General features: G+C 38.3%; 1 long non-coding RNA gene across 16 annotated transcripts in view; it reads left to right on the forward strand.

The window, feature by feature from the left end:
* The window catches only part of LOC116243418 (uncharacterized), a 326,478-nt gene that overhangs the window by 38,884 nt on the left and 267,930 nt on the right, over nucleotides 1-19,664 (forward strand). For all 16 annotated transcript variants that reach the window (XR_016469845.1, XR_016469847.1, XR_016469839.1 and 13 more), the window contains one exon: nucleotides 8,805-8,895. This is a non-coding gene — a long non-coding RNA (uncharacterized LOC116243418). The remainder of the gene's footprint in view (nucleotides 1-8,804; nucleotides 8,896-19,664) is intronic.

Raw genomic sequence — 19,664 nt, forward strand, 5'->3', positions numbered from 1 at the left:
GAGGATTTTACCCCTTCATATCTGTCAAAGCTAGCCTTCAAATAAATGTGGTTTCTTGTTGTGCAAATGCGTAAAGTTTTTGCTGTACACATAGAATTTTATGTAGTACTTTCAGCACATTCTCAGTGCTGAAACTTGGATATGTGTTTTCTTTGCGTGTTAGATTGCATCAGTGAGAAGCCTTCATTCTTAGTCATTGAAGAAGGCAAGAGGTGTGCCCATGTGCTCACATGTAAGCTGCTTGATCCCAGCTGGTATGTGTAGTCCTAATATCCCGTAAAGCTGACAAGTTGCTCACGGTTTGAGCATGCTCTGCTGCAGATCTTCAGACATCCGGAACATGTACTGTGTTTGCCTATGGGGGCTAATGAAATAGTATGCTGGGAAAGTCCCTGGTTTATTAAGCTTTAAACAAAAAGTCCACCTTAGCTGTTAATTGGAATCTAAATTCAGGCGTTAACCTCTTTGACTGAAAGTACATGCTGAGTAATTGCAGGAAAGGGGCCAGCTTCAGGCACAGCAGTAATTACTGAATTAGTAGAAAAGTTCAAGAAGAGCTTCAAATTTCATATCATTGCTAAAGTTTCTGAGGAACAGTTAATCCTGAAGTGATTGGCCTCCACACACCTGTATACATTTTAGGAAATGCCACTTAAATTTCAAAGAAACCTCTGCATGAATAATTCTAGAACCAGGTGTCAATATTCTTAAAATGCTGCTTTGTTTCCCAGTGCAGACAATTGATCAGCAGCCTCAGACTTCAATGGTGATGAAATGGGGAAGAAGCTTTTTTTTGCTGTTTCTTTTTTTTTTTTTTTTCTGGGCAACATTTCTTGTTCATTATTCTCTGCTCTCTTTTCCAATGTAGGTGGAATCTGCTCCTGCTTGTAGTGCTGTGTCTCATGTCTGCTGCTTTTCAAATGTTCCTTCATTCCCTCTCCACACAGAATTATTCATACTATTTACTACACTGCATCATTTGCTATTAAAAACGATGTAAATAAGTCTATATCCTTTCCCTCAGTGCCACTATCACAGATGAGTCACAGAAATGCATTTCATGTGTTCTGTCTCAGATTTCAGGTGTCAGGCTATTAACATGATATTTTGTTCTGGACAACAGCTGTAGATAGGAAGCTGTGTCCATTTTACAAGTTAGAACCCTTTCCTCCTGAGAAGAATTGTTCACTTGTCAGGAGATGTTGTGATGCAGCAACAAAAAAGTGATAGACTTCAATAATTTCAGTTCCACTAACTAAAAGCTGAGAGTGAATGTCTGTGATGGAAGCACTGACAACGCTGAAGTGTACAGCGGGACTCTTCTGGGTTTCATGTTCTGGTACAGTTGCAGATATAGTAAATGACCAGAGTTGCCATTCTGAAACTGCAAAACCTTACTGTGAGTGCTTGATATCATGGATATTCTCTTGGAACAGTTCTCTGAGATAAATTCATAAATGTAGAAGCTTTCTATTAAATTTTTAGTAGGTACAAGACCACTATTGAATAAATCTTTCCATTAATACTTCTTGACAACGTTCTTTGGAGGGAAAAAAATCCATTTATAGCTTAAGCAATTCAGATTTTTGGAACAAACTGGTCATGTATCAATATCAGTTAAACTGAGAGTAAGCTACTCCCAAGTTCAGACATAATCTATCTTTTCAATAAGCGGTGAGTTCAGTGAGTACTTAAAGACTGGTTAGATTTGCTCTATCAAGCTATAACTTGGAGCACTTTTGAACAGTTTCATCTGATTTATCTCATATGTAAATAACATGCTCTGTTGTTAGAGGGGAAAAACATCTGATACGCAAAATGGAAAAATTAGTATATCATGGCAAGTGCCTGTGCATATCACATATGTTGAGCATGTGATGAATGTGTCAAAGCAAATACAAGAAAAATATGGATGTGAAATTCAGCAGGGTTATATTTTATTATAATATAGCATTTTTATCATCTTTTTCTAATATTCTGTTCTATGTGTGTTGCTTCTGAATGAGCTCCACAACCCCTCTGGGCAGTTTGTTCAAATACTCTGTAAGCCTCACAGTAAAGAAGCTTTATCTTGTGTTCATTTAGAACTTCTTACGTTCTATTTTGTGCCCGTTGTCCTTTGTCCTGTTGCTGGCACCATTGAAAAGAGCCTGGCCTCATGTCCCACACTTCAGCAGTTGATGAGAAGGCTGAGGAGGGATCTCATAGATACTTTTCTCCAGGCTGAGCAGCTCCAGGTCTCTCAGACTTTTTTCATATCATAGATGCTCCAAGCCCTGCATCTCCACTAGATGTTCTTTAGAAGCTCTTTGTCTTTCTTGAACTGAGGAGCCCAGAACTGGACACACTGCTCCAGACATAGCCTCACTAGAGTAGAGGGGGAGGACCACCTGTTTTCACCTTTTGGCCATACTCTTCTAAAGCACCTTGGCCCCCAGTACCAACACTTGAGAGACACAGCTAGCTACAGGCTTTGAATGTGAAATCATTCTCAGTCATTAAAATTTTCATGAATTTGAATTGAACATTTGAATAAGTCACACTTGTCCTTTTTTATTGTATCCAATACAAAAATCCAAGTCCTGCGGGATATTTGTTTTGCACGTACCTGACATATTAATCAATAAGTGAAAGCAAGCTGTACACTGATTAAATGCTCTCCTCAGAATGACTGATCCAAACATTACTTTCAGGTTTTTTTTGAATGGATATATAAACATTTCAAATGCAGCTGTTCAGTTCACCCTGCAACCAGCATTTGTAATGGTGCTGATAGGAGATGATGACTTTGAGGTTTATTCAGCAATAGCTATATACGACATTTTTAATGGCTGTTATTCGACTTGTCCTATATACTGTACGAGGCCTTGAAATGAATTAACAGAATAGGATTAAGGAGAGAAAAACAAAAGAGTTGATATCATTTACATATAACTCTTAGATGTTTTCATGAGACTTTCAAAAGATAAAGAGTTCTGTAAGTTGCTGTGTAAAATGGTGAAATTTTCTCAAATCAAACCTTCCTGTTGTTTAGGAGCAGCAGTGCCCTTGATCATGTCTTGTCTGTGCTGGGAGACCTAAATGACAGTCTCAGAAACATCACAGGGCAATATTCAGGTTGCCTGCTGTGGAGAGCTAAGCTGCTCTTGCTGTCATTCGTACCATTTAGGGATGGCTGGACCTTGGCTTTGTAAATGACTAACATAGGGAGATGGCAATAATGCCTAAGTTGGGCTCTGAAACTATTTTGTTTCATGGACTTAACTAAGGACCAGTCTACTTTGTACTGATGAGGTCTATTGATATTTGTAGTGGGTGGTCTGCATGCAAGCCCTGGTTGGCTCTGATGTGAGATATGCTGTGATGGTTTTGTCCAACTTTGCTGACTCTCCCAATAACTCAAGATTTGCTGATAGTTCATGTTTTTCTGGTTCTGTGTTAAAGGAGGGACAAAAAAAAAAGGGGGGGGGAGGGGCAAAAAGGGAAATGGAAAAGGGGGAAGTCCATAGGGTAATTTTAAGGGCAATAATTCTATGCCTGTTTATTTTATCCCTTCTTAAACCTTTCTGACATGTACTGATGTCTGTAATGTAAGTGCCCTACAGGTGTGTGGGCTGTCATATTCTTTAGTGGTGTTTGCTTTAGGAACTTGGCTGTCTGAAAGCTTTAATATCTAAGAAGAGTTCCATGTTCTGGCAAGATGCAGCTTGCAGGGTTTGGGGAGGAAAAACAAGACGAGCAATGCAGACTCTAGTCTCCTTTTAAGCTGTTTGAGGTAAAAGCATAGGAGTTCAGGCACTTAGATGTCCGGACCCAATGTAAGGAGATAAGTGATTGTATCTGTAATACCTCAGTGTGCAGGCTGGTTCATTCAACCAATTAATAAGCCCCTGCCCTGAGCATAAAGCAAAGCCTGTTTGGAAAGGTTAATGTCAGGCTCCCAGACAGCTCAGTTAAAGTTACCTTTTTGCACTTTGCAGGAGCTCCCTGAGAATTTTGTCACAAAGTCTGCTTAGTGAAGCAGAGCAAAATAACACTTGGTATTTTGTAAAAAGCCATTGGAGGATCTCCAAGCATTTTGCATGAACTAGTAAAGGCAGCTCAGCTGTCTCTGACAGGTAAAGCAAGATTATGTTCTTCAGTAAGAGGAAGAAATTTTTTCTTTTTACTTTTATTTTTTGAAAATTAAACAGTTCTGTTCTTTGTAAAAAGTATTTCAATGTAATTGTGGTCTGCGTGGTCTCGGATTCTCCCAAGACCACAGCAGGGAAAATATCAGTTAAGAGTTTAAAGAGAGAACCTCTTCTGAGGTGTGGAGGAGTGGAAGGCAAAAGTGCTGTTGGCTATAAGCAGGATTTAGACAGTGCTTCTCATGTAGTCGAAGCTAAAAATTTTCTCAGGATCAAGTCCCATCTCAGCTGATGGTAATTGGAATTTTGACATTTGTGTTGGTGGAGACAATACTTGTCCACCTATGGAGGCTTCGCTCAGAACAGACTCAGCTCTTGACAGTAAGGAAGATCCATGGAGACATTAGCTTTGACTGTTTTTCATCACACTTTCTCTTTTTCTTTTTTTTTTTTTAACAAAAGTACAACCCCCCTTTCTAAAGATATATTTTTTTTTCCTTGCAGTAGAACTCCACTTTCAAAATCTCCCACAGTTCTTTGCAGAGGCTTGTGTCTGTCTTGCAAACAATAAACACTCATGTTGTGAAAGTAATTTTTTTTATCTGACATGATCAAGATAAGGTTAAAAGAACACTAAGTAGTCAAGGAAACTCACTCCCACATCTTCCTTATGCTATTTATTTGAGGAAGGTTTGCAATGGAATGAACAGTGTTATTTAACAAGTCATAATAACTTTAATTTGTTTAGCAGTTGGATAAAAAGAAAATTAATTACACAAGTACCTTCAAAGGGAGAATTTCTACATAGTAAATCTTCAGCCGTGAAACAACCACCTGCCATAGCAGTTAGTACACCTGAGCTGTGCATTTGAGCACTCTTAATCCTTTCCAATGTGAAGTAAAAAGGACTTATGCTGTTGTTTTTCAGCTGTTCAGTGTTAGTAAATTGTGAGTGTCATAGCCGTTTGACTAGTGAATATGTACTGCATATGAAAAAGTGCCTTGCTTAGCAGATAGCAGTCAGGGAGCATGCAGCTATCACACGTGCTGTACTTAGCACTGAGCTGTGGGGCTGGCTTCCCACTGCCATAGCTGTATGTGCCTCAGGACGTAGGATAAAAGGTTAACAGTATTAAAAATAAAAAAGTGTCTCCAGATTGAGAATAAGAGGCCTACTTCTCCCCTAACAACAAATACATGGAAAAAGATCACAGAATTCTCTTTCTGCCTATAAATCTGCCCCTCAGGCTTGAGGGCTCATACATTTCACTCATTCTTTTAGGTCTGAAACAGATCCAATGTCAATCAAGGCTAGGAAGGGGGAAACCTTGCTCTGAGGAAATAACTGAACAAGAGCCCCTCTTCCTAAAGCTTTCTTGCTTAAACAGCAAAGTGGAATAAATCCAGTTAGGTCACAACGCTGAGGAGGAAGGTGCGGGCTGGCAGGTGCCCGCGGGCTGGGCTTGGTGGTGAGGGGCGGCCATGTTGCTGCTGCCAGCGAGCCTCAGCAGAGCAGCAGCCCTTACCTAAAGCAACCCCTCTGACAGGGAACTTGCATGTTTGGGGTCAGTACTAGCAGTTCTGTAGTAAGGAATTTCTTGGAACAAGGCTTCCTCGGCAGAAATCTTTCCTTGGGGGGAGGAAGGGTCAAGAGAGGCCTGCTCTGAGCTGGGCCCTGCTGTGAGGAGCCCCCCCTCCTGTGGTGCCAGATCTCCTCAAGGCCTCAGTCCCTATTTCATCTTCAGGATGGTGAAATGAAATCCTGGAGCTTCAGTCTGCTGTAGATTTCTTTCCAGCCAGTCTTGGTAGCTGTTTTTTCTGCATGTTTTTATGCTTCTGATAGAGCTCACCTGCTGCATGGCGCTGAGAAGTCTGCTCACTTGGAAGAGGTTTGTTTTCATTCTACTTGTCCTTACAGGATTTATGGAGGTTTGGGTCTTATCAAACTAATAGCCTTCAACTTTTCAGTATAGATATTTAAAAACATCTGGTCCTAAATGCTGTATGTCATTATCTGTAAAATAAATGACAGGTTTGGGAACCTCCTTTCAACCCTGAAGCAAGCAACAACAAAAATTAAACGCAGTGCTACCCTCTATTGAGGAGCCCTGCTCCTTAGGGTGCCTGAAAATTACTCTCTTCTGGGTAAGAAGCTGTTTCTCAAAAACTCGGTGGTAAATTTGTCAGGACAGCCTGGTTCTGACCAAAGCTTTGGTGGCCTCTTCTGAGGCAGAGGCCCTGAAATGCCAGGCACAGAGCTGCCCCTTCTCTAGGCTGCTAGCAACCTGAAACTGGTATAATCGTGGCTTTAAAACAGGAGCAAAAAACAAACAAACAGAAAACCCCAATATTACATCACAGTCCTGCCCAGGAAGCTGTTATTCCCAACTCAGAATTATTCTGTTGTTTCATGGTTCATGCCAAGCCAGAGACTTGGTTGCATATATATCTCACTGAATAAGGCCTAACGGTGAAATATTTGATACTACTTTGAGAATTAAAAGATTCTTGAAAACAAGGCATTTAAATGCGTAAAACAGCATTAGACACTTAACAGGAATCCATTTAGATAAGCAGTGTTTGACAAGGACCTTTTTCTTGATATTTATGCTGAGGAATATAAGGGTGTAGATAGTTGTGATCCAACATCAGTGAGAGAAAATATACTGGATGTTATTGCTGGTTTGAATTGCTTTCCATTCCAGTTATTTGAATCCCCGGCTTGTTTTGTTTTCATGTAACTGGATTTAATGTTTTAGAGTTTAAAACAGAAACTTTATTGAGGTTTCTTAAGACTTTAGGACTTCAGGTTTCATGCAGACACTTGTTTTGTCTGAATCCAAAGGAATTTAAATTACAGGAGCTGATAGATTTACCTGTGATTATGTTTATGGCTATACACAACTGTGTTTGTGTGCTCTTGTAACTTCACTTAAAAATTATAGTAAGTGCTTCACTACATAGTGATTTTTGAATTGAGCCTCAATGTTTTAGTCAAGTTATTGGGATATAGCTGTGGGAATCCATTCAACTCTATGGTGATGAGCAAGAACTGCATGGAAGCGTTATAGCTCACAGAATAATCTGTCTTTTAAAACTGCTGAGACTGTGCTCACTTTCCCTTTCCTAAAGACATCTATCAACTCCCAGAAAGCATTAGTCCAGAGTTCCAAATGCAGAGATCTGACTAATTTTCTGCAGTATCATGAGAGGAAGATACTTTGCAAATAGGCTGGATTTGCTTAAACTGTTAAACTTCACGTGTTAAAGCATTTTCTTTGCAGCAAGATTTGTATTTTGCACAGAAGATGGAGTGTATGTAGGCATATCTATGTGGAGAACATGTGTCTGTTGACTCCTGAGTAATGCAGTTTGTGGCTGTGTAACCTATGGCTATTATCCTACGTATGGTATCTCAGATATTTCTGTAAGAAAGGAGAGTGTCAAAATTCATCTCTCTTATGAAAGGTCAGTCTATTTTACAGAGTAATGGAGAAGGGGAACCAGAGGGGGATTCTGCAACCCATTTCCTCTATGTGAATTCCCACTAGAATTTTCTTTAATGTTTTGATGTCTTTAAATAAATAAATAAAAAACAAAAATAAGACCCTTCCCAAAGACCAAATAAACAAGACAACAACAAAAAACAACCCAGACCAAACCCCATGCTACTCTCTCTGAATTTTCTCTTCATTTTTTTAATCTCTCATCATTTCCAGACTGGCAGGTAAAATGTCCACACAGATATCTGAGTGCAGGTGTATTCAAATGGGTTTGGAATAAGCAAACAAGATCACCCATGCCTGGACACTGACACTGTCTAAACTCTCACATGTCTATATTGTAGGAATTTACTTCTACCTTTCTTCTCTGATAGAAGTTGCTTGAGCAAATAGAGCCTACTGTATCAAGTCTGCATAGTGTAGCCTATTAAAATAAGATTAAATAGTTAGGTGGGATGGTCCTTTTACGATCTTCTTAATAAGGAAGAAACTGGTGCCTAAGGCTCTAAGCTCTATTTGTGAGAGAGAGTGTGCCTTAAATCATTGCTTTGACTGTGTAACTTCTTTGCGCTCAATGGCTTGCAAGGATGGGTCTCTAACAGAGCTGTTAAACGGGCTCAGCTACAAGAGTTGTTGCAAGTGTGCACCTGTCTAGTAACAGCAAGTTAAAAGATAGGTGCTTGAATAAATCAGTCAACAGGTTTTATGAAAGACTTGGGAGAAGAGAGGACAGCAGAAAGTAGCTGTAATGCTAATCAAAAATGAAAGATGTTCTGAAAGCATGTGAGAACAGGCAAATGTTAGCAGGTGTTGCAAATGTCCAGGCTTAGAAGCAGAGTTTGAACCACAATGGGTAAAACTACTTTGACATAGGTTAAACAGTAGTAAAAATGCTAGTTTAGCCATGTAATCTCAGAGAAGGAAATTCTCATTTAGGAGTGGATCAGAATGCCTTGGACTGTGAAGTTTTGGTTTCTTTAATAGAGAATCTTCTATCCAGCTTGGGCGTCCTGAACTACTTACACTGTGTGTTCACTTGATTGTTCCTTCTTTGAATGGTTTATTTTTCTTTTTTTTTTTTTTTGTGTTGGAAAATCCAGGTCTTAAGCTACCTCTTGCAGCACCTCTATTAATGTAAGCTTTCTTAGTGACCATTTCCATTGTATTTCAGATCATCAGGAGCAGTTTCCAAGGAGACTACCTCCTTGTGGGTTGAATCTTCAGCAGGTGCATATTAGCTCATTTCCAGCAAAGTCTGCAGGGTGAGTTGTTCAAGTTTGTTTATGGTATTAAGCTCATGAATCAAACTGTTAGCTGTAACACAAACAGGGGGGGAGGAGGGAGGAAAAAGTTTAATCTTCTTTGACTCTTCTTGAGGGCAACACTGATGATCAGTCTGTGGCTTCAAAATAAATAAGCTTATTTGGGCTACAAAATGTAAAAGCCTGTTTGGATACTATGCATTGTATTTCACCATGAACTTGAGATTTTCTTTAAGGAAACAGCAAGTTCTAGAAAACAATATGTTCACTTGTGATTTCTGGAAGTCTTAATTTTCAAAGCATTAGGAGATCAGCCTGCAGCTCTTAGGGTTGCTTTGTGTAAGATTGGGAACATCAGGATTCTGATGAAATTTTGCAGCTTTTACCTCCTTTGGCACTTTTCTCTCTGTGTTGGTGATTCAGGTGGCAATTGTGAAGTAAAGTACACTTATCTTTTCCACTCCAAGCTTGAAGTTAGCATTTGCTACAAATCATTTCTGTGTCTCCCTCAGCAGGTCCTATCCTGGAACTAATTTATTTCCTGTTTGGTGTGTGTGTTCTCAGGGGAGGTGCATATACATTTTTATTTTAATTATCAGTATACCAGGGTAGGTTTGCCTGCATATAACATTAGAAATAGAAGAAATGCTGTAGGCAATTCATGTCACATTAATTTATAGCTTGGATATGATTTGGATAACTATATGAATTACTTTACCAGTGGACTTGACCTTCACATATGGTGGTAAATTGTGTGAAAAAGAGAACACCAACAATGTATTTAAGGAGGGGAGGAATTTGAATCTGAATGGTCTTGATTTTGTAATAAATCAGCCACAGAATAAACATGTCTCTTCTCTCATACCGCACATATGGAACAATGATTAGAACCAGCACATCAAAAAGATCACAGGAGTAAACAGAACTATTTATGACACTTTTCTTTTTTTGAAATTTATGAGCATGTTTAAAATGCTAACTTCATAATCTCCTTTAATGAATGTAAGTCTAGTATATGTTTTAATAGTTAGAAATATGGATGTATTCCAGCTTTACCCTTCATAAATATATTTTGGGGCTATTTCTCTAAATAGCTGTGACTTAATGAAAGGTATGGAATTATGTATGCCTCTTAGGGTGTTATATTTCTAAGGATATTGTGTGCATACTTTTATTCTGGGAGGTCTCCTGGACCACACCCTCTTCTGACAGTTGCATCCAGCAATATGGTAATGTTGCAGAATATTGTTTAAGGGCACACTGTTCTTACGAGTGAGCAGTTCTACCCTTTCTGTGCCTCTCAATTTTCTCTTCCAGCTTCTTGACTGAGGATGACTTTGGCATAAGTTCCATAGCTTTATTGACTTGAGCTTGAAAAGCATCGAAGTCAGACATGTAACTGCTATTGTTTTCATATGCAGTTTATCATGGCATCAAATATGCAAAGAAAGCTATACAAAGCCAAACTTTAAAAAGTTTGGGGGGGGAAAAGAGGTGCAAAAGTGAAAACCTAATTCTAAAATGAGGTAATTTTATTTTTTTAGGTCAATATAGGTGAGATGTCATCTAGGTTTGAATTTTGGGCGGAATCAATTCTGATCTATGGCATGGTGAAGTGCTCTTGAAAGTTTCTAGTTTAGAGAAAGTTCATAGAAGCAGATAACCTAGTAATGTTTAGAATATGTTGCTAGGTGTGATGAGTGAGCTGAGAGAAAACATGGATTCTCTTTCAGTTATTAATTTAAATTTTAACTAGAATCTCAGATGGTTTCTCACCTGCATTTCAACATGCAGGGCTAGACTGCAATGGAAAACTTTTTGTTTTAAACTAGAACCAAAATCATAGAGGTTGGAGTAGATTGTCCAAAAATTTTAAAGCAAAGTCATTTTTGTTCCTGAGTAATTAAAATCTCTCAAGCATCTAACCCACTCAGGTACTCTGATTCATTTGGGCTTGGTTGGGAACTGCATGCCTATCTCGACTCTTGCATATTAGCACGGCTTTCCCCCACCCCCATGCTATTAACTAACTGTTGAGCATCACTGCAAATTCATATTATGGTGTGACAATTTCCTACTGTATTTGGGTAAATGTTGTAGAAAACATAATGCTGTAGCTCTGTTTAGTCAGACTCTGTACAGATGTAAGGTTAGTCATGGATCAGACTTCGTTTTCATCTCTCCTTCTGCTTCATTGCCCACATATGGGGTTTTGAGCATGAATTATTAATAATTGAATCATTTTAAATGCTGGAGATGCACCAGTTGTTGTCAGATTTAAAATTTGTTCCTTTTAATTACATAGTTACCATTTAATGCACAACATGGATCCAAGGAGTTTTAATTGTTAAAGAACATTTTTTCACCTCTCCTGATTGGTGTGAGATAGATCCTGAGTACAGAGAAATCTTTGTTAAACCCACTGAATTTTCTTGTCAGTGCTAAATTAACACAATATGTAAGAAATGACCATGAATAAACATTTTTAAGGATGCGTGCTTTTTAATCTGTGCATTCCTCTGCTGCTGCTAATATTAGGAGACTAAAGCTTCCAATTGTCTTACCTGGTAACCATAGATATTTTTGGGAAGAAAATAAGCAAATGAAGATTAACTATTTTGTATGGATGAAAAGCTGAAGTCACTTTGGAGATGCTGTTACTTCTGTCTATTGCTTTCCTTTCAGTGGTTGTTGCTGATGGTAATAATTCATCAGGAACCCTGGAAAAAATGTACATCCTCTTGTAGTCAGGGCTAGGCTTAACAAAATGGATTTTGGGGTATTCTAATCACACATCACACTTAATTTGATCTTGCTCTACAAGGTGGTTTAGGCCTACTCCTCATGTAGATCTTTGATCAAGGAGATGCAGTTTGGAGAATATTGCCTGGAGATTTTCCACTGGAAGTTCATGTAAAATTAAGCAAAGATTTAAAGTGATCTGTAGACAAATGTAGCTACAAAGTAATGTTCAGATTTCAGCAGAATTGAGTACCTACAGGGTTTCCCTTCTTAAGAATTACGGAAATAGAAAAGGTTTCTTCTGCAGTTTTTTTTTCCACAACATCTGGATGCTCTTATTTTTTCTAATCAATTTACGGTTACTTCCATAGAACAGCCTGAAGGAAGATGAAAATGCATGAGCATGTAAGAATTTCTTAAAAGCAACATCTAAGTCTGTAATGAGGAATGCTATAAATAGACGGTGTTTTTTTATATTATTTTCCTTTATTTACTCACAGTGCAAAACATTACCCGTGTCTCTCCCTGTGACCCTCAACTGCTTTTTAGGCTACAGATAAATAAGTGGAGGACAACCAGAATCTGGCAATCCAACAAGTTGCATTTATGAGGGACAGTTTTCTATGGAGAAGAGTAGGCATTTGAACAAGTGATGCACTTGGCTTGCATTCACCCAAGGGTAAATATGCAATTATGGGTGGTGGTTAATGTTTAGAAAATGCATTTTGTCATCACAGCCTTTTAAAGTCAGATCCATTTAATTTTCTGCAAGAGGAACCTGCTGATGTATTTGTAGCCATAGGGAAGTGCTTCTGTTCAGGTAAAAGAATGGAAATAATTGCAGAAATTCCTGTGCTGTTGCAGAGAGGAAATGTTTTCCATCTGAACAGATCTGCCTTGCACTCAGTAGTGCAGGTTCAGGTTTTAGAGTTAGGAATTAAGTTAGAACCACTATAGTCTTTTAAATGAATGAACCTCTGTAGAACCACTAATGATCTGAGTTATCTTACCTGGTTAGTATCTGTTGTTATAATGTGACTTTGGACCTCGACTGGACAATGCATGATGGTAGTGAGGTTAAATGACAATTGGACTGGTTTATCTGCAGTTAGACTCAGTGCTTTTCTATTCCAGAATGTTATAACACAAAAAACACTTTAAAAAGTGTTAGAAATCAAACTATTTAGGTTTTAGATTGTGAAAACAGAGACATTACTTATATTGTTACATGGAATTCTCTTTTATTTAAAAAAAAAAAAAAAGGAAAAGGGGGTACAAAATCCATCAGGGAACAAAAATCCTTGCTAAGATGAGAAATCAATGTGCTTTTAGAGCAATGCCCTTTAGTTTTGAGAGCAAAAGCTGATGTACTTCTGTGGGACCTGCCATAGTGTACAGGAGAAGGGCTGTTCACACCAGATACTTTGTAGAAATTTTTCTCTCTTCCTTTTTTATTCCTATTTTTTTCTAATGATTTGTTGAAGCTGGAGGAATCATTTTAGTTTTACACAGTATAACTTACAGAACTATTCCATTGGTACTTCTCATGGGTATAAGATAATTAATCTATTTCAATACTGCAAATGATCTCATTTTTTTGTTCACCTTGCCCCAGTAAAATATTAACTACTCATCATTTACATAGCTAAAATAAGTTCTTGAATACCAAAAGTCAATGCATGTTATGAAATCTGAATTTCTTACATTTTCTTTTGGAGTTGGTTCTCCAAAGCTGTATATAATATTACTTGTTGTCTTTGTTAAAGGAGATGTTTAAATATCACAGTAATAACATCTAAACTCATTTAATATAAGAGTCTAGTCCTGTCGTTTCAAGTTCATGTTGCTGAAGTCCTGAGATGCTCCAGGCTGTGGCTGGAATCAGGCCCTCTGGCCTCAGTTGGCCATGTGCAAAAGGATCTCAGTAGGTGAAGGTTTGTAACCCCGGTTGTGCAGTCTGTTGAGTTTTCCTGCCTGGAAGAAACCTGTCTGGAATTCTAGTAAGAAAAGAAAATTTTCACAACTTTTGATGCTGAACTGATTGAAACTTTGAGATTGAAACCTGATAAACTTTGCAACCTGTTGCAGCTTGGAGATTTTATTGCTTCTTGCTGCTTTCATTCACCATATGGTCTGCTATTCACCAACTCTGCCCTAATGAGAATTACTCTTGCAGGTAATTTTCTAATGATTGTCTTGGGATAAACAAATTTTTCATACTTGTTTTGCTAATGTATTCAAGTAGGTTCACAGGGGAAAAGATTAATCATCTAAAAAGCAAGCCGGTGTCTTTCATTATGCTAACGGATCCAAACATGATCAGAGCAAAGCCACTCGTTGCCATGACAGCAGATACCTTTTTCTCCCTCTGTGAGGTAAATGGCAGCTCCCAAGCTGATTGGCTGAAATGAGCTTAGCCGGGTGGCCAACCATAGGGAGTTAATTTCATCAGAAAGAGAAAATGGTGGGAAATCCTGCCGTGATCTTACAGAGGAATTTTCATTAGAAGCCAACAGTCAGGGGTTCTCTTTCATTATAATTAATATGTTCCATCTAATAAAATAATTTAGGAGAGGCAGACAATAGAATTAGCCTATCTATTATTTTGTGTATCCACATAAACTTTAATTTGTTTTCCACTAAGACCTACGCTTAAAGTGAAGCAACCCTTATTTTCCCCATAATACCTCTATTACTGAAGACTGTCATCATGTACCTGTTTATATAATTGGAGATAAGCTAATTGCAGGCAATACAAAAGGGCTCACTTTCTTACAGGTATTTGCTGGAAACGCTTATGCTGTATGGTAGTAATGGATGCAGTCATCTTAAGCTAAAAGAATATGTTTTTAATTTATGGTGGTAATTCACATTGCATTTCCATTTCTCACTTTGTCGATAGAGGACTTTTTTATTTGGGGCAGATGGAAGAACAGAGGTTCCGTGTCAGTTCATAGGTGAAAGGAGGGGGATAGCAATGAGGCACTGAGGTTTTAAAATTCACTAATATGAAAAGACCTACACCAGCTTGCATGACTTTTTACTTTCTCTGAGGCTTTTTAGTTGTGGCCATCTCATCCAGTCCTGCAGGTGGGACTTACCTTGAAGAAGTTGGACTCAGTCACTTCTGTACAAATTGTGAAACATAATACATCACAGGTCAAAAAACAAAACAAGCAAACAAAACAACACCAAAACCAAACACCAAGAAACCCACAAAACTGTTCAGAATCTTATTAAGAACTGTAAATTACTTACTAATGGTTGTGTATGAGTCACTGTAGAACACGATAAATGTTGAGCTGTTCACTGGCTGTAGAAGGCTTGTTTTTCTTTTTTTTTCCCCACTAATTGTTCTTAACTGGCAGGTGTTGAGAGGTTAAGTTTATGGGACTTAGTTTTGTAAGGACCAAAGAAAGCACATGGTATCTCAAAGGAGACTTCTATCTTCTGAATATGAACTTTTGTTTGTGGTCGCATTGTAACTTATTTTGTAAGGTCATTTGGGAGGATAGGGAATAAGTAAAACCATAGTTATAAATACTTTTATTGACTCCTGTTCATGTTTCAGGAGAAATGACGTAAGATGATAAAATAATTAATCTCACTGAATATCTAGCAGATCACAACTGTTTTCATGGTTTCTCCTACATGTCAAACCATCTTAATGAACCTGTGAAATCAAAATAAGGTAATGGGAGAACTGTACACTGAGACACTGACTTTAAAAAAAAATATGAAGCATGACCCTAAAGTGACTGAAATCAGTGATTTCAGTTGTTACGTATATTACTTATACTAATGGTTTCAGAAATCTGTCTTATCCTCTCCAACTGTCAATATGTATTTGTGGGATGACAAAAAAATTAAATCTGGAATTGAGTTATGTTCAAAAATGCTTTAAAATGCAAAGGTCAGATAGTAAACTATTAGTTCCTAGAAATGTTTTGCTTCCCCTTTACATAAAGGGGAAAATATTCATATAGGAGGAAAGCAGAGACAGTGGAAAGCTTAATTACTCACCTAAAACCACAGTGATTTAGTTACACACATGAGACTACAACTCAGGAGTTTCTGGCCCTTTGCCCAGGTTCTCTCAGTATCATGGAGCTCTTAGTTTACATGTTATTGTACCAGGGCACTTTCAAGATCTGATTTTCTGCACTCTGTGTACGTACACATGCACAAGCACTGATGGGGTGAAACTTGCATGTAATTTCTATTTAACCCCACTAATTACATATGCAAATCCACAGCTGACAGACTGTTTGCCTTCATCATGTGCAGTTGTGGTAACTTGGTATGCAAATTGACCCTGCAACTTAACCTACCTTTTTGCATCCCCAGACTCCTGGGAATCCTGTTCTTGGCTTTGCTTCTCAGATTGGTGTAGCAGAGCTAGTTTACCCAATTTGGAGGCAGTAACGTGCTATCTGAAGAAAGACATACTTGTCTAGCAACTGAACACTGTCCTTCTCTGTGTGGTACTAACTCTGGTCAGATGTTATAGGAGAACAAACTTCAGACTCAGCAGACTCAGCATTTTAACATCTTCCCTTGAGATATCAAATCTTAACTGGAAGTTCTTGGAAGACTGCTTGTGAGTCATGTAAGCATCTGCTGGGTGTCCTGACGTGGCAACAATTAGTAGCCAGAATATTTACCTGCAACCCATGAACACGGTGGTGTTTTTTTTATATAGTGCCTATGCTTCAGGCTTGAATTTTGCAGGGTGCCCCCTAACCTGGAAGACAGGTGAGCAGGTCCTTTGCAAGTTGTTTTGTGAATCTAGTGTTGCATCTTCACAGATCTCAACTTCGTTAACCTTGCAAAGAGGGCTGTTAGGCAAAAGCAACTGCTTCTTTAAAATTGGTGTGTTTCCTTCTTCAGAAGGTGGTGTTCTCAGGTATGTTAAACCTTCCTGAAAATGGCAAGTGTAACCATTGCCCTTAATTTACATTAGCAGTAAGAGAGAGTTAATCTTGTGTTTTCACTTGAAACAAAGGTGGACGCTCAGGAATTCCAGCCCTTTCCCAAAGAGGCCCCAGTGGGCCACTGCTTTGGGAAGGGTTTGGGGAAACACTCAGCTCTCAGGCAAATGATGCGTGTTTTGATGGGGAAGCCAGCTTAAATTTCTACCCACTATGCTGGAAACAAGGCAGCAAATTGTGGCACAGAGGCACAAATGAGTGTGTGCAGGGAAACAGAAGGAAGGGATTCTCCCTGGGTTTCCCCCAACTGCTTGTTGGGGGCTGCCTTCTCTTCTTCCCACATCAGCAGGACTGTCTCTGTGGCAGTTCATGGCACGAATTCTGTTGTAATTCATCTCAATTTTATAGTTCTTTGGGACTGAGTTTTTTTGTTCCATCTATGAGCTGAGTACCTGATTGCTATCATCAGAAAGTTGGATGCAAAAATTTACAATTTTTACTTCATGTATTTGGTTTAAGGTCTGCCTTAATGCAGTGAAGGTGGGGATTTATTTACTAAAAGGTCATGTAAAAATTCTCAGAGACATTTAATTAACATTTTCTGCAACTTTTTGTTTGCTCTTTAAAAATGCACCTCAAAGCCAGGAACTTTTCCTCTGAAAAAGACAATAGGATGAATTTTGTGAAAGGAATGAAAGTAAGAGCTGCAAGTTTTTTTTGTTGTTGTTGTTTAAATGAAATATTTCACTAGCCTGTTCTCTCATTTTCAGCTGAAATCTCTTTTAAATAGTAAGTGGATCAACAGAGTAATCTGACAATAGCAGGTAAGTTGTTTCAGAATGAGCATTTTTCCATATGGGAAGTTAAAACAATAGTTTCTGAGATGAGCAGCAACTTGTACTGTGTTCATCAATTAGAGTTTTATATATTTGAAATCTCCAGAGAGGTGATCTCCTATGCAAATTTCAGGTAGAAAAGATACTTAAAAATAAAGATGCATTCTTTATTTTTATGAATCTTTGCTCATGAAAAGCATTAATGTGATGTGAAGGCAAGAGCAGAGCAGATCTCGTTCTGCTGTCTGTAACGGTCCTATTTAACGACTGCATGATTAAATTGATAAGACTTGGCTTAAAAATTCCAGCACCAGTTTTGATGCTGTGCTTTTCAGTGCTTCAAGTGAGGTCAGAAAATAGAGATAAAGCATACTATTGTAGAAACAGAATCCATGTGCAGCTTGTGCTGTGAAAACCTGAGTGATGACTCCCCTCCTGATGATGACATTGTGTATTTTCTGACACCAAACAACTTCTATTTTTGTCTCTAATTCTATTGTGTTTCTCTGTTCAGTGCACTTTGACTTGTGTTCAGTGTCACTGTACTTTTGCATCTGCAGTTTTGTCATTTTACAAGGTACACTTGGAGCTTTCTTACAACTGTTCTGACATACTCATAACAGGTACAGTTTTTCTTTGACAGCGCAGTACCTGTTTTTATCAGCATGTGGGTTGCTGCTGGCAGTTTACAATCTGAAGTTAATAAAACTTGTCTGTTCCTTGTACTGTGTTTATTTAAGCAGCTACTCTGAGCCTTTTCATGAGTTGTTCCAAATAAGATCAAAGGATTGAGAAAAATGTTTGTCGATCTGAGAGGTTACAGTGGTGATGTTCTTGTAAACTCAGTATCCTAAAAAATCATAGCTAGTAAAGTGTCCTGCACACATGACTAATGACTTAATGGCAGATGACAAGATAGGATACTTTTTGATAAAGTTTCACTTTAAAAACAAAGAGCAATCTGTTTCAAGCCTAGAGAGGTAGGGCGTTTTGGTGGGGGAAGACTGTTTCAGGCTAGATTTCCCCTGCAGATACCTTTTAGAGCTTCTGTCCCTGCTGTTAAACACAGCAGCTGGTAAGTAGCAACTAAAGGGAGAAAAAGATCTGCTTTTAATCCAGTACAATATAATCCAGTACAATGTTTTCTTGTGCCCATTTTACTGTAAGACTCAGTGGAAAAGGGACAAAAAGTGTTGACTGATCTGTGCAATTACCTCCTCTAATATTGCTTTCAATTGTCTGCCTAGAGTGACAAGAGCGGACGAGATTTAGTTAAAGTCTGGGAAAAATGCCCTTCTAATAAATAAATAAATATATGCCTCTCTCTTTTAGGCCTTTGAATATATTTTGGAAGAATGAAGGTGATGTGATTGAAAGTTAAAGCGAAACTGAACTCAAATAGCAGCAACACAATCAATGTGTTTTTTACTGAAATACTCCTAGCACTCTGTAGTTTGCACTGGGATAAAAAGTGTCTTTTTCTTTCTCCCCTCCCCCTTTCTAGTCTAGATGTGCAGGGTGGTATCTGTTTTACACTGTGATTCAGAGGCAAACATTTAAAAATCACTGTCCAATGCAATCTTCATTTAGAGGCTTTATCTGTCCTTGATCACAAAAATGTTATCTTTTAAAAATAAAGCTAATTCAAGCTGCTACTTATTTCTAGCATAGAAGATACAAAGGTGAAAATATGTTTAATGAACTGTAGATGGAAGCCTTTTCCTTTTATCTGATGAGATGGCATAAGGAGGTGCTGCACATACCTTTATACTCTGAATTGGTGCGGTGGAGTTAGTCTAATCTCAAAGCCTTTATTGTGGTGCAAGTTGTTCCTCTTGGTCCTTCTTGGAATTTTTTTGTGCCAAAGAAACACAAGGTGACAAATGAACGGGACAAATGACAGGACAATGACAAATGAAGGCAGTAGGTGCAAGGGCTGGATGAACACTATGGTTCTGCAGTCATGGCAATGAATGCACTGTTTATTGACAAAAAGCATTTTCGGTAAGTAAAGCTGTTCAGATATCATAAGAGATGAGTGTTGCAAAGCTGTGGTATATGGCAGAGGTTCTTTAGTTTGGACTGCAAAGAACTGTAATCCAAAATCTTAACCAAAATCATGAGAGACTCTGATTGTGTTGAGCAGAAAACTGCCTTTCTTCTACGTCTAGCCAGGAACAGACTGGACCAGGAGACTACTTCACTTTCTCCCTTTTATGAATCCAAGGATTTCAAGAAAAAGAAAAAATCTGAATAGCTG

Source organism: Phasianus colchicus, chromosome 10, assembly GCF_987193195.1.
Source record: "Phasianus colchicus chromosome 10, bPhaCol1.hap1.1, whole genome shotgun sequence".
Taxonomy (NCBI): Eukaryota; Metazoa; Chordata; class Aves; order Galliformes; family Phasianidae; genus Phasianus; species Phasianus colchicus.